This window comes from Orcinus orca, chromosome 4 (assembly GCF_937001465.1).
Source record: "Orcinus orca chromosome 4, mOrcOrc1.1, whole genome shotgun sequence".
Taxonomy (NCBI): Eukaryota; Metazoa; Chordata; class Mammalia; order Artiodactyla; family Delphinidae; genus Orcinus; species Orcinus orca.
Genome location: NC_064562.1, coordinates 19,796,751 through 19,811,943, shown reverse-complemented (window position 1 = coordinate 19,811,943; position 15,193 = coordinate 19,796,751). Strand labels below are relative to the sequence as shown.

The window sequence follows — 15,193 nt, the reverse complement described above, 5'->3', positions numbered from 1 at the left end:
GGTTTTGGTGGCTGAGATAAGGAAGAAGAAAGAAGGGCATCAGTAAACTTCGGATATTCAGGGGTTTCTGCTGCTTGTTTAATGCAGAAGTTCACCCAGGAGGGGTAATGAGAGAACTTAGAGAAGCTTCCATGAGATAAGATGACCACACATCTTACATCTGGCATCATTTCTGCTTTAATAACTGCTTTAGGTGGAGTTCCCTGGAATAGACTCTGAGATGGAGACCTGCAAGCAGGAAGTTGATGCCCTTTGATTAACGCCCCCTGGCAGAGAGAAGGAAGTAAAACTGACTGAGCAAAGGAGATGGTTGAACCATTGATGCAGTCGCACAAAAAGGCCTCACCTGACCTGTCAGGGAGCTCCAGAGTTAGGATGCCCTTCAGAGTTATTTCCCTGGAGGCAACAGGGTTTGCCTGTATCCTCACCCTCACTGACCAGGCCTTAGAAACAGGCTGCTGAGGACAGGTGTGTGTGACTTTGGACCAGGCAGCACTAGTCAGCTGAGGCAATTCTTGACGTGGTAACGTTCCCAGTGGTTTGGAAGATGCCGGCCTCAGATGTGAAGAGGGGATCTGAGTGGCACATTGCAGCATCTACCACCTGCCCTCATGCCACTCAGATTCATGTGTGTCGTATAATAAATTCTGGGTCCAGCTCTTGCAGGATTCTGTTTGGTCTGTTTTCCTAGGGAAACTGACAAAGGTGAGTGGAACAAAACTACAGCCCTACCACTGCAGGTGGTCTCAAAGCCACAGTGGAGTATCATTTCCTTGTCTGCCACCATTCTAGATTCCCCGCTTTCTCTGTTATCACCTCTGCTGGTCAGCTGACTTGCTAGAGGGGTGACCCAGACCCCCATGGTTAAGAGGTCTAAGCCCCTGGTCACCATGTCCTTAGGCCTTAGTTGTTACACTTGTCCATTTACTCCTGGCTGTTCGCACAATGGTAGTTCTTACCTTATAGGCCAAAGCACCAATATATTCTGCCAACTACCAAATGGGTCCACTGGAATTAGACATTTGGGGACCAAGGAAATGACCACTGGCTACATCCATGAGTCCAAGAGGTACACTGTGAGCTGGATCTGGACCAGGACCCCATTTATTACTTGGAAGTCATGATGATGCTTAAGTTCCGGGTCATCAATGTCAACTCAGACCTCACATCTGACACACCTTGAAATGATGTATTCTCCATTTTCTGTTGTACAAATATCCAAGTAAATGGCTGTAGGTCATTTTAGGGAAAGAATAAGGGAGGATGGGGGGTCATCATTATTGTATATACTTGGCATGGAATTACTGGCATTTTTTTCTCCAGGAATTTTGAACTCTCATTCAGTAAATGGGTTCTAGATTGGAAATTGCCTTTGTTCTGAAAACTGAATTTAGGACTGTGACTTTTTTTGGAATGGCTGCCTCCAAGAAGGTGCATGGCTTTGGGTGAGGGCAATGCATGGAGAGGGGTCAGCTGAAAGCTGTCAGCCACCAACACTCCCAGCAGCCAGGGGAATGAGCATCCCAGACCTGGATGGTACGCTATGGTATGGCATCCATTACAACAACTAATACTTTTAGGGTGTATGTAGAAAGGTGGAACTAAGAAATAAAAGTTCGGTTGAAGTGATAGAAAAGAGAGAAATCTAAGACTCTTTTAAACTCTAAATGATCAAATTTCCTGTTGATCTTAACTCTGCCTCAATCTCTGAGGGTAACTTACCATATAGTGTTATCAGACTTATGTGGAATTATTTTGATATACCAAACAGAAATTGAACTAACAGGGGCTTTCCTGGTGGTGCAGTGGTTGAGAGTCTGCCTGCTAATGCAGGGGACAAGGGCTCGAGCCCTGGTCTGGGAGGATCCCACATGCCGCGGAGCAACTGGGCCCGTGAGCCACAACTACTGAGCCTGCGCGTCTGGAGCCTGTGCTCCGCAACAAGAGAGGCCGCGATAGCGAGAGGCCCACGCACCGCGATGAAGAGTGGCCCCCGCTTGAGAAACTAGAGAACTAGAGAAAGCCCTCGCACAGAAACGAAGACCCAACACAGCAAAAATAAATAAATTAATTAAGAAACTGAACTAATATATTATGTATCTATAATTAAACAAAGAAAGTGTTTACCAGTGAAAAGGGCTTTGCTAGGGTTTCATGTATTTGCAGTAGGTGGAGAGGACAGCTGGAAAATTCTGACCTGACTCACTAAAAATGGCATAAGAGAACTCCCTAAATGGCAGTGCTAGCGCTCGAAACTTTTGCATGCCCTAGACTTCCACACTAGGATTTTAGATATGATGAAAAACAACCAGACCACGAGAAAACTGCTTTTTTGTAATCAGTTTTCCAGTGTGAAGGGGCCCAGTTTAAGTAAAGGCCCCAAATAACATAATATTGTGTACAGCACCCTCCCAGATGGCCTCTTCCAGTTCACATGGGGACGAAGAGTACTTTACTGCTGGAGTTACAAACGTATTGGTGTGCACTACGAGAGCCCAAATTCAAAGCTGCTCTTGATGCAAAGCCCTGAAAATTATTGCTTCGGTTCTTCATGATAATCAACCCAAACTGACTGCTGTGCATTCAAATCCTCCTACCTAACCACATGGAAATAATTGGAAGGAGTGGAATGTTATTAATATAAAACAACTATTTCTTATTGCTTATAGGCTGGTATATATTGGGTTTCTCTTTAATAAGCAGAGAAAGTAACAAGTCCAATTGAATGTTCATGTAAACTATGGGATTTCTGGCTTCAGAGGTGTAACTAGAAGAATAATGAACAAGGCTGTTATGGAAGAAAATTTCTGGAATTTAAGCATTGCCATTATGAGTTGGTTTATCTTTATTACTCTGAGTTTACAGAGTATTACAACAAATTACACAGTTTACAACAAATCTTTTACGACAGTCTTACAATGTGTCTTTTCTACACTTTAGCTCAAACAGGAAAAGTAAACAAAATAAAGTTCCCTCTTTAAAATATTTAAGACTAGACCAAGAAAGCAAATCCAAAACTGTTAAAACAAACCAACCAACAGAAACAGCCTCTAAATGTAAAGCTGTTTAACTGTTTAAACTCATGTAAAGTTTCTGTTCTGTTTAAACTCATGTAAAGTTTCTGTTGACAAAGCACCCTTTCCCCACCATCTTTATCCTGCCCTTCATCTCAGCCCCATCTTCACAAGATTTGCACTTAGTATTTGTAAAGCTGTATAAAAATTCACTTAGGGCTTCCCTGGTGGCGCAGCGGTTGAGAGTCCGCCTGCCGATGCAGGGGACACGGGTTCGTGCCCCGGTCCGGGAAGATCCCACATGCCGCGGAGCAGCTGGGCCCGTGAGCCACGGCCACTGAGCCTGTGCGTCCAAAGCCTGTGCTCCGCAACGGGAGAGGCCACAACAGTGAGAGGCCCGCGTACCGCAAAAAAAAAAAAAAAAAAAATTCACTTAGCCTGTCTGTATCATTTAAAGAGAAAACTTTTGTTATTACGTCATGCTTGATAGTTCATGTATTATAATAGAAATAGAGCAGGTCCTTTGTGCAGGCTACTTGGGTTCATCGTTGGTGTGAGTGGATGAAATGAAGTCTGAGAAGGCTTGCCTTAACAGGACCATTGCAAATAAAACCAGACAGAGTGGAGGATCCTATGGACCAGAACACTTTAAGTCACAAAGGTGGTATAGTTGTAATTAATTATTTTTCAAAGGCAATACTGCGTTAACGTTGGGGAGGGGGAAGCATGACTGTTTGGTGCCACCTTAGGGCACAGAGTTTTCCCTAACTTGCATAACATAAGAATCACTTGGGTCACATATTAACAGACTGCCAGAGCCATCCCCCCTGGAGATTCTGAATCACATCTGAGGTGGATTCTGAAATCTGTATGTTTAACAAGTCTCTCTGGGTTTGATATGACGGGGCAAGAGAAGGAACTGCCCTTGCTTCTGCTACAGCCCAGAATGCTATGCAGCATTCCTAAGAAAATTCCTTTTGCTGAACTGCACTCTAAAAATAACAGTTCACAGAAAAAAACAGGGCTAGGGAAGGCCACGCAAAACCTGTGTAATGTTGTAACCAGAGCACTAACAGAAACAATAGCAATCCTAATTAAAACAAACAAAAAGCTACAACACTAAAGAAATATTGTACTACAGTAAATACAGGATTTTCTCATTAAAAAAAGTGAAAGCTGGCTTAATGAAAAGTATGTAAGGAAGGATTAGACTGTCAAATCATGGAGACAAGGACAAAAACTGTAAAACAATACGGGAGAATCAAGCATCACGCACCTCCAAGACCGAGCAAGTGGCCAAAACGATTCTACCCAGGAGGTGAAGGGGTCCCACACACAGCATTATATTCTTCTGTTGCTTGCTGTCTCTCCTGTGTTAATACAACTTGCACTCAGTTTTTGTTACTTGTTGGCAACTGCGGTGAAATTGCTTATGCCCAAACCAAATTCCACATTATACTGACATCTTCACCCTATTTAACAATAACTTTTGAGGTAATGTGTGTAATGCAAACACACGTTTTAGAAGTAGAAGACTGAGAACGGTTATGTTCATGGCTACAGGAATGTAAGTTAAATTAGCTTTCTAAGAGGATATTTAAATAAAGAGACTTGAAATGTTCATACTTTTAAACTCAGTGACTTCCTTGCAAGCATCCCTGAGGCTGCTCCTGGCACCACTGCGCACTCTTCTGCACAGCCCCACTTCTTCAACCCTCTACCCTTCTAAGCAAGGTCTAGGAGAGCCCACACTCTAACTGCAAGGGAGGCTGGCAAATCAAGTGTCTGGCATCTCTTTCAGCTTCTATAGTTGGGAGTGGGGATGAGTCTTGAACATAGAAAGAGGATTCAGATGCTGAAAGGAAAAATAGAAAGCCATATCCTTTAAAGGTATTAATTTTATAGCAGTAAAAATTGTAATTTTATCAGATAACTTGTTAACTGTTATCATACAGCCATATACCCACAGGATGGTATTCATATACCAGCACTTGAAATCTGCTTTTCAAGGATGATTTAATGACTTGGGAAATTCTTATCTTTATTTCTTATTACTATATCTCTATTTACTATATATTTACAAAGTAGAAAGACTAGAAGGATACACACCAAAGTGTTATCTGCATTTATTTCTGGTTTATAAAAAAAATTATGGGTAATTTTAATTTTCTTTTCTATACCTTTCTATATTTTCCAAATATTTCTTAATGATCAAAAAGCAATAAATGGGTTACTTTTTATTAAGTGGAGTTCGTTTGAACCCCCAAAAGATAGTACCTAACAGAGGATGGATTGTAGAACAAAGCTAAAAAAAAAAAAATCAGATAATCATAAACATAATCCTGTCAGATTTTTTAATAAAATAGTAGCTTAATTAAATGAATGCATAATAAAATTATTACATGTTTCGTTCATTGCATATACTATAAAAGATCATTGTGATTGATCACTCTTGATAAATTCATATCTTATCATAGATAAGGATATCTTAGGTCCTAGTTTTTTAAACTTGGAGCTGCCAACTATTCAAAGATTGCAACACGTACTTTCATCTTATCCTGGGCAACTATCTGAGGCTTAGTTGAGATTTTAAAGGCCTGCTTAGGAATTACTCAGTTCCTACTTCCCAATGATGACTGTCATAATAAGTATCATTTGAACACTTTTGTGTTATATACTGTGCTAGACATTTTATATATGTTGCTTGTTAATTCTCATAACTCAATAAGTAAGGTATAATTTCTCCATTTTGCTAAAGGTAAACCTCAGAGAGATATTTAACTTGCTCAAAATCTTACAGCCACGAAGTTGTAGAATCCAAATGCAAACCCATGTCGGTTTGAAGTTTAGCAGGGCCAGGACAGCATGAGGCATTAAATGCTAGAAAGTCAAGTCAAAGCAGGTCAAGGTTCAAATGTAGAGAAGACCAAGTACAAACACCAAGCTGTACAGTCAGGGTAGAAGGTGATTTCAGAGCCTAGAGGTAACATGGGATGAAAAGAGGAGGAGAGCAAGGTAGGTTAGCAACAAGCAACGAGACTTCCTTGGCCATTACATGGACACCCAAGAGCACTTGCCACTGTCTTTGCAGGTTGCTATAGAGACAGTATGAAGCACACGGCGGGGTCACGCTGCCTGCGGGCCAGACACAGGGCAGAGAGTAGATCACGGTCTCTATAAAAGTGGGTATTATTCACAGTCCAATTCCAGTCTGTGAAGGCATTGTAACTGGTAGTGAAGACCCAGGGACCTAGGCTGAGCCATAGGAAGGAAGATGTAAACATCCTGACGCCACACTCCTGGGTTTGCATTCCTACTTCACTACTGATTAATTGTGTAGTCATGGTTGGGTTTCTTGTGCTCAGTTTCCTTCCTTGTCTCTAATAAAGAAAGCTAATACTTCACAGAGTGGCTGCGAGCATGTAATGACAATATACACAAAGCAGTGCTTGGAACTGTACACAGTGCAAGCTCAGTACATAGTCTGTACCACTGGCTTTTAAGCATGATCTTTTTAGTCTAAAAGAGACCAGCCTCACACAGAGGGAATTAGTGAGAGAAGATATAGTCTAAAGCTCATAAAGTCACCAAGGGGCTAAATTCCCTCAACATCAGGTGTGGACACAATGGACTATTTTAGGATCCCACTCACCAAATCCCCTGCCGGCCATGCTCTCATGGGTTCAGGGACTTGGCAGGTAGGACCCCACAGGTGGCAGACCTTAGAACTCTTCACTGGGTAGGCCAGAGATTGACAGAGGCTCCAAACAATAGACCAGTCATGTTGATTTGATTTAAGGCAGGATTCCAGATGCATTATTAAAGTGATGGTTAGCACTCAGATGAGGGAGAAGAGAAAAGTAGGGACCAGCCTACACTCACCGTCATTCATTCATAACAAACAATTTATCTCTTTGGCTTACCAGCCCCTAAATTTAGGTAAAGAAATATGACAACTGGCTTCAAATATTTTAAATACTTTTGTGTGCATGTGTAAAGATTACATTTGTTTGCAAGACCCTAAGACCCAAGGAACCGAAGCTACTGAAAAATAGATCTCAGTTCAATAAAAGGCTTTTCTAACAGTCTGAGCTAGACGCTGCAAACTGCCTGCCAATTTATCCTTTGTGCAATCTTTTGTTTGGTTCACAAATAGGCATACTACATACACTGTGCATACTGTGTGTTCACAATTTGTGCAGTTGTGCAAAGTGACCCGGAAACTTTCACATTAAAATCCAGATTACTGTCTTCTCTCAAGAAATCCCACGATGTGTGCAAGGCCTGCATTCCCTTAGAGTAACAAGACACTGGTACTGAATGGAAGCCCCCTCTGTGGCTGGGTATATGCATTCCAGAAGGCCATTGTCCCTGCCTGACCCAGACACTACTTTATACCATCTGTCTGAAATGCATTTGATATCTCAGATAATCTTAATAAATGCAAAGAAAGTTCCCCTTCCCTCATTAAAAAGATTCTCTGATTCTTTAATTTCCCGAGTCTAAAAGTCACTCAACAATCTCCATTTTTTGTTGTTGTTAGTTATTTATGACACTATCAGGCTCTGTGTGTCCTTTTCAATAAGAATCTAGCACCATTCTCTGCTTTAAACATATGTCCTATTTGGTAGCTCTTTGGCCAACAGCTGCAATGCTTCTCTCTCTCAAATTTCAAAGTAACTTTAAGAATAAGGACAGGAAATTCAAGTGCTTCAAAAGAACTTTTTGATTCTCTCCTGTGGCTGATAAATCCATGCTGAAGGGTAAATTACTATAACAGCTATCTATTTTTAAATGACTTCCGTCCCATTACTTCAATACATGCTGCGATTAAATATATTGGATTTTTTTATATTCAACTACATCAAGACCTCCTCCTTGAACTCTGCAGACTTTATTGATTTATATTCTTCAGAAAGTAAAAATCTTGAAAGGAACAGAGTTTCATTAATGTGTTAAGGTAGATCATGCTATTAACATAAATGAGAAAAATAGACTCACAGCAGCATTGTTCAAAATCAAATGGTGATTAAAAACAAAAATAAAAAACCTAGGCAGGGTTTGTGGGTATCAGGTAAAGAAAATAAAGCTCTTTTTGCTCAAGCTAAAACTGTTGGCTAACACTTGGATGTAGTAACATGTGGGAAGTTGTTTCTAAATATAATGTAAATTAATCCCCTTAGTCATTAGGTATCAGGCAATCTTACTATCCTTAAAACTCAGAAACAAGAAAATCCTCAGGGAAATTCTCAGTAGAAATAAGATATTAGTTAGTTTTTATAAATGTGTCTGTTAAATAATATTAAGTAAAATACTCATTTCTGTGATTAATATACAATAAGAAAATATAAAATAAAATATGACTTGATGGAAAGCAAGCTACCTGATGTTTTAAAAGTGAAAAATCCATTTCTAAAATGTTTCCTTACTTAAAAATATTCTCTTAAAATTGTTCAGAAGCACGTAACACTAAAAGTAACCTATTTTCTTTACTTCTATTATTTAAAAGATAGATTTGAATTTTACTGAAAACTTTTAGAAAACTACAATGTTTTGGGAGATTTATAGGATTTCTTGATTAAAGACCTCTAAATATCTGTTCCTGAAATATTTCCAGCTCTATCTTAAATAAGTAAATTCTGAAAAAATATTTGATTCAAATATTCTTGTTTCAAAGGCATTGCAGACATAGTTAATCCTCTGTGAGTTTATTTTGAATAAAATCAAGCTCAGTCAGAATGACCATCATTAAAAAGTCTACAAATAATAAATGCTGGAGAGGGTGTGGAGAAAAGGGAACCCTCTTACACTGTTGGTGGGAACGTACATTGGTGCAGCCACTATGGAGAACAGTATGGAGGTTCCTTAAAAAACTAAAAACAGGATTACCATATGATCCAGGGATCCCACTCTTGGGAATATATTCAGAGAAAACTGTAATTCGAAAAGATACATGCACCCCAATGTTCACAGCAGCACTACTTACAATAGCCAAGACATAGAAGCAACATAAGTGTCCATTGACAGATGAATGGATAAAGAAAATGTGTTCTATATACACAGTGGAATATTACTCAGCCATAAAAAGAAGGAAATAATGCCATTTGTAGCAACGTGGATGGATCTAGAGATTATCATACTAAGTCAGACAAAGACAACTATCATATAATATCACTTATATGTGGAGTCTAAAAAAATAATACAAATGAACTTATTTATAAAACAGAAATAGACTCACAGTCATAGAAGAAAAACTTATGGTTACCAAAGGGAAAAGTGGGAGAGGGATAAATTAGGAGTTTGGGATTAACAGATACACACGACTAAATATAAAACAGGTAAACAACAAGCACCTCCTGTATAGCACAGGGAATTATACTCCATATCTTGTAACAACCTATAATTGAAAAGAATCTAAATAAGAATATATATGTATATATATAAGAAACTGAATCACTTTGCTGTATACCTGAAACTAACACATTGTAAATCAACTACATTTCAATAAAAATTAAAAACAATAAAAAAATTTTTTAATCAAGCTGATTTTAAAATGACAACCACCTGGATCCCTGCCTCCATTTTCTTCTCAATAAACATAGAAGAAGTCTGTTGTGTGAGATCATGAAGAAAGAACTGTCTGTCTTAGGTGGCAGGGTCAGGCCTGAGGATCAAAAGGTGAAGTTCTTCTGATTATGGAGAGCTGAGTGAAAATTTACAAGAACTGAAACGAGAAGAAGCATTACAGGCGGAAGTGACAGCTTGTGGAGAATTATGGTAATGGGAGGAACGTGGGGTATTTGGAAAAAATCAGTTTCTTGTGCCTAGAATGGAGGCTATAATAGAGTAATATGGTACTAGTAAAACCATACCTTTGAAACCATTTGGGTGTCAGTTTAAATCCTGATTCAGGTATTACTAAAATCTTCTTTCAGGTGATAAAAATAATCCACATGGCAGTAGGGGATAGATCTGGCTTAAAAACAATTTGTATGAAAAAATACTTGTTAATCATGCCTGTTCTGTGCTCTACATTCTAAGGGAAACACTGGCAACCAGTAGAGAACAATTAAGAGAGAAGAGGTTGTTTAATTTGAAGAAAGTACTATCTTTGAATATTTGAAGGACTTTCCTATAAGAGATAATTACGTGATCTTTCCGAGAATGGTATTTTTTGTGAAAGGGCATCTCAATCAGACTAACAGAGCACTTTGTAGCCATAAGAACGGCCTTATAATTCTTCACAAAGACAAAAGCCCCTTCTCTCTAGAAAGCAAGGCTGATGACCATCCAGCAGAGATGCTGTGGATGGGATTCCTGTGGCAGATACTAGACCCCCTGTGGCTTTTAAGAGCCTCTCAAATTCTAAGATTCAATTGTTTTATCATTTCAAATGTTGGCTTGCAAAAGTCAAGGTAGATCTCATTGTTTTGATTCTTCTCTTTATTCAAATCAATTTTGAAATCGTTTTTTTTTCCTTAACTTTCCTCTTTTTATTGAGTTAAAATTCTACTTGGGTCACTTTCTTTCCTCGTCACCCTATCTAATCTACTATGTTGGTACCCATAATGATAAGAATTTATTCCCCCTAACATATTTGCAACAGCCTAAAATTGCATTGCATCACTCCATTTCTATCACTATCATCACTATGGAAAAACTGGAAGAAAAAGAAAAAACAGGATTTACTCATACAAAAAAAAGCAAATGGATTTTAGAAAAGTAATGACCAACTGTTTATGACTCCAAACTACAAAAAGATGAAATTATACTTTCTTAACATTAGAATAATAATAATGCAGTAGAAATATAGAAATATAATGCACAAATAGAGTGTCTTAGAGGAACAAGGAGGTTTTGAAGGTTTTGCCTTCATTACTTAATCACCCAGAAATCCTGCAGGATAGAAATTATTATCCCCAGTCATAAATGAGGAAGCTGAGGTTCAACGTGGTTAAATAACATGCTAGAGCTCAAAGAGCCAAAAGAACTGGCTTTGAACTAATGCTCTGATTCTGAAACCTGTGTTTTTAGGCTATCCAGACTCTCTCCCCTTAGCAGAAGCAAGATGGCATTTAGAACAGAGGCTGTGTTTTTAAAATATTTAAGGAAATAACACAGAGTAAGACATTAAGTGAAAAGCTATAAAGTTTTGGCACACAGCTTCCAGATTAAGAGATAAAGCACATCAAAGTTATGCATGTGAAAATGTTACAAGACAGGTGCAAAAACTTAGCTTGAAGGAGCTAAATGGCACAGTGTTGGTAGGTATCACCCAAGTCCAGGAGACATTTCTTCCAAACAACTGAAATTAGCTAGTTACAGAAGCCCTACTGCTAGTATGGAATTTTTACAAAAGTTGTTTAGTGCATCTTTAACTTCAGTACAACAAGTCTATGAGCCTTTTTTCAAAGGTATCTGCCCATCACATACCAGAACACCTTGCACAGTGTTGGCACATTAAAAGTAACATGAGGCAAGACTGACTGACTGAATGAATGAATGAATGAAATTATATAAAACCAAATAATGGGGATAGGTACAAGAATAACACATATAACAAAAGGTTTACCTGTACAGAACACTCCATTCTTAAGGGATCTCCATGGTATTTGCCAGTTAATAGGGTTTCCTGGTTACTAATAATTAATTAGTATTTAGCTAGCATTTTCTCTGTGCCAAGTGCTGTGCTAAGTATTGCACATGGATTTGCTCAGTTATTGCTCATGAAATTCCTTTGAGACAGTTTAGCAGGAAGGTAGACAGCACAAACTCTGGAGCCAGACTATGTGGATCTGGCTCCACATTTACTAGTAGTGTCAGCTTGAGCAAAATACTTAACCTCACCATGCTCAGTTTTCTAATCTATAAAATGAGATTAAAAGAGTTTCCCTCTTATAGGACATAGAGTGCTTAGTTCAGCCCTGGCATAGAATATATTAAAAAGTGTTAGCAGGCTTCCCTGGTGGCGCAGTGGTTGAGAGTCCACCTGCCGATGCAGGGGACACAGGTTCGTGCCCCGGTCCGGGAAGATCCCACATGCCGCGGAGCGGCTAAGCCCGTGAGCCATGGCCGCCGAGCCTGCGCGTCCGGAGCCTGTGCTCCGCAGCGGGAGAGGCCGCAGCAGTGAGAGGCCCGCGTACCGCAAAAAAAAAAAAAAAAAGTGTTAGCTGTTATCATTCAGATCTAGAGCCACACTGCCTAGGTTCTAATCCCACTTTCACCTCTAACTAACTATAGGATCACGAACAAATAACTTAATTCTCAGAGACACAGTTGTGTTATCTCCAAACAGATGACAGTAATACATCCTGAGGTTTTTTATCGATTACATAAGTTAATATACAAGTGCTTAGAAGAGAGCCTGGTGTACAAAAACACTCAATAAATGTTGACTATAATAATCCTCATTTTATAAATGAGAAAACTGAAATTCTCACATGCCCTGTGAGTGTGGTCCAGGACTCAAACCCGGACAGACTGACTCCAGTGTCTTCATTCATTTTAGGTGATCTCAAAACAAACATTGAAGTGTTAAAGAAATGCTACCTAATAACAACAATATTTTAGATTATAACCTAATTATTTTGAATATACAATTCGATGAGAACAATCTGTGTTGGACTCCAAGTAATCATTTCACTAATAGCTCTTTAAAATGAGGGCATGTAAGTTGAAGGCAGCATCATAAAATCATCAGGCGCACTTCCATTTCTACAGCAGTAATACTTGGCATGAGCGCTCTCAGAGAATCTTAAATATGTCTCTCTCTCTCCTTCCTCGCTGCTTGTTTCCAAACTCCAACTACTTCAAGTCTCTTTATATCCTCTGATTTCTGATTTTCTTCTATCTTGCCCTAAAAGACCATGGACTTACCCATTGCCAAAAGTGTGCATTGGAAAAAGCATGGGTTTTGTAGTTAGACAAACATTGGTAAATTAACATAACAGCGGATCTTATGTTGTGAATATTAAAACAGTGTTCTTAATTTCCCCCTTTCAGCTTTTCTTCACCAATTTGAGCCTGAGGTTTACTGCTCTAGGGAAGGAAAGAGCCTAGAACAAAGGCAGTATTGCTCAACTTTGATTCTCAGAGCTAACTTTTTGAACTCTTTAAGGAAGAAAGTGGACTTGAAAGCCAGGCTGTCAGGACAAAGAGAGAAAAAGTTGTCTACCTCACAAAACACCACTTTAAGCCCACTTTAAGCACGTGGAGATGCAGGGTTGGTGCACCAGATCACAGAATCCAGGATGTGGCATAAAGGAGGTGGGAAGCCCACCCTTCCAGCCTGGTTGAACAAAAGCGGGCAAAGGTAGGTGAGATATATGTGTCCTGCTCTCCTATCTCAGAGTATTCAATTTAGGGAAATGCCTAAAACACAAGCACTTTTGTCCTACTTTACGTAGGGAAGGAGTGGGTGGTGGCAACCAAGTAAAAGCTCTAGCATCGTGTGATTAGGCAGAAGAAGGGTCTTTGCTGAGTTCTCCTAAAATGGATGTTCCCACCTGACCCCAACATAGCACACAGAAGTCAGCTCATAGTCTGACTTGGCTCGAAGTCAAGTGTGGCAAGGGCAAAGTGTTCCAGGGACTGAGTGGATGTCACAGAGATCTTAAGGCTAATTACCAAAGAGCCCTTGGCCCTGACCCTGGATTTCTAGAGAATAGACAACAACCTCAGCCTCTAACAGGGCAAGCAGTAGTCACAGGTAAACAAGAGGCATTTCCATAGGGACAAAAGGACAGTACACAGCCTTGAAAAAACATCTTGGAGACCATCTCTTTCCCTTCACCACAGGATACCCCCTTCAGTATACACAGACACCATGTTGGAGAGAAGGAGGCTGAGAAGGAGGAGACCAAAATACCGGGATTTAGACCAAAAACATATTAGGTTGCCTAAAGACTTAAATTGGATTAGACTAAAATTATTGGATTAGAAAAAATTGTTCCACTTTGCTACTCTGTAGATTAGACCCTTGAAAGAAAGATCAAATACATGAGAGAGAACATAAACTGCATATGTTCATTTTATATCCATGTGTATAAATTTGTGATCCTCCTTCTACCAATAGATTTTCTTTTTGACAAGGACCAATAGTTTTCAGAAATTTTATCAGCACAAAAGTCAACCAAACAGAAAGGAATTTGCATTTATTGTCAGAACCCTTGTATGTCATGTAACATGAATGCTGAGGACATGGAGACTCAGAAGTAATAACAAGCATACCTTAAACTATGTGCCAGTCACTGTGCTAAGTACGATGCATGTATTATCTCAATTAAACTTCATGTAGTAGGTACTAATGTTGGTCCATTTTTACAGACGAAGAAACCAAAGCTTTTGAGGTTAAGTAACTTCACCAAGGTCAATAGATACAGGATTGAGACCCAAGGCCACTTTACTCCAGAGCCTGAGCTCTTAACTGCTACCCACTCCTAGAATACAAGAGCAGAGTGACCTGTCCATTACGTTGGTATTAGTACTGCTATACGGAATAGACCTGACAATAACCTTCCTCTATGTGGAAAGGGATTCACAGAGATACTTGAAAAGGAAGGACAGAGTGATGTGTGATAATTATTTCAGATTCATTCCAAGAGACACATTTTAGCAAGATTAGATTGTTTCTTTTAAAAAGAAAATAGAAACATAGGTAATACCTGTTTTTTTTTCATACTGAAGAAAGTTTGCTGTGGATAATTTTTTAAAAAAACAAACTTTCCAAAACGAATGGAAGACAGGAAAAAAGGAAAAGGAGGGAGGAAGGAAGAAAGAGGGGGAAAAAGACAGAGAACTTTGTGCAGCAAGGACTCTGGATTTCATATAACCTTTCTACTTACTTTGTAGCAGCACTGGCCATGCTCACAGAATTGATTTAATACCAGGATTCTTCTACCTAAAATAAAAATAAACATTCGTTTAAATAGACAAATGAAATTTGCTCTATGAAGCATACACATAAATAATAGATTTTAAGTTATTAAAAATGTTTAATAAAATTGTATCAGGATAAATGGGCAAAGGGCATATAAATTCATTAAATAGAAAATTAAAAACAACAACAACAAAAGTATATCAATATATATTTATCAATTCTAAATTTTCTCATTTCTCATTTCTGGATAACTTAATAACAGTATTTTAAAATATTTGTTGAACAAGCAAGTACCAGAAAG

General features: G+C 39.0%; 1 long non-coding RNA gene across 1 annotated transcript in view; it reads right to left on the bottom strand.

Moving 5' to 3' along the window:
• LOC125964250 (uncharacterized) overlaps nucleotides 1–14,914 on the bottom strand; it is a 75,375-nt gene extending 60,461 nt beyond the window's left edge. The window contains exon 1 of the long non-coding RNA XR_007477052.1: nucleotides 14,858–14,914. This is a non-coding gene — a long non-coding RNA (uncharacterized LOC125964250). The remainder of the gene's footprint in view (nucleotides 1–14,857) is intronic.
• Nucleotides 14,915–15,193: the final 279 nt, after the last annotated feature.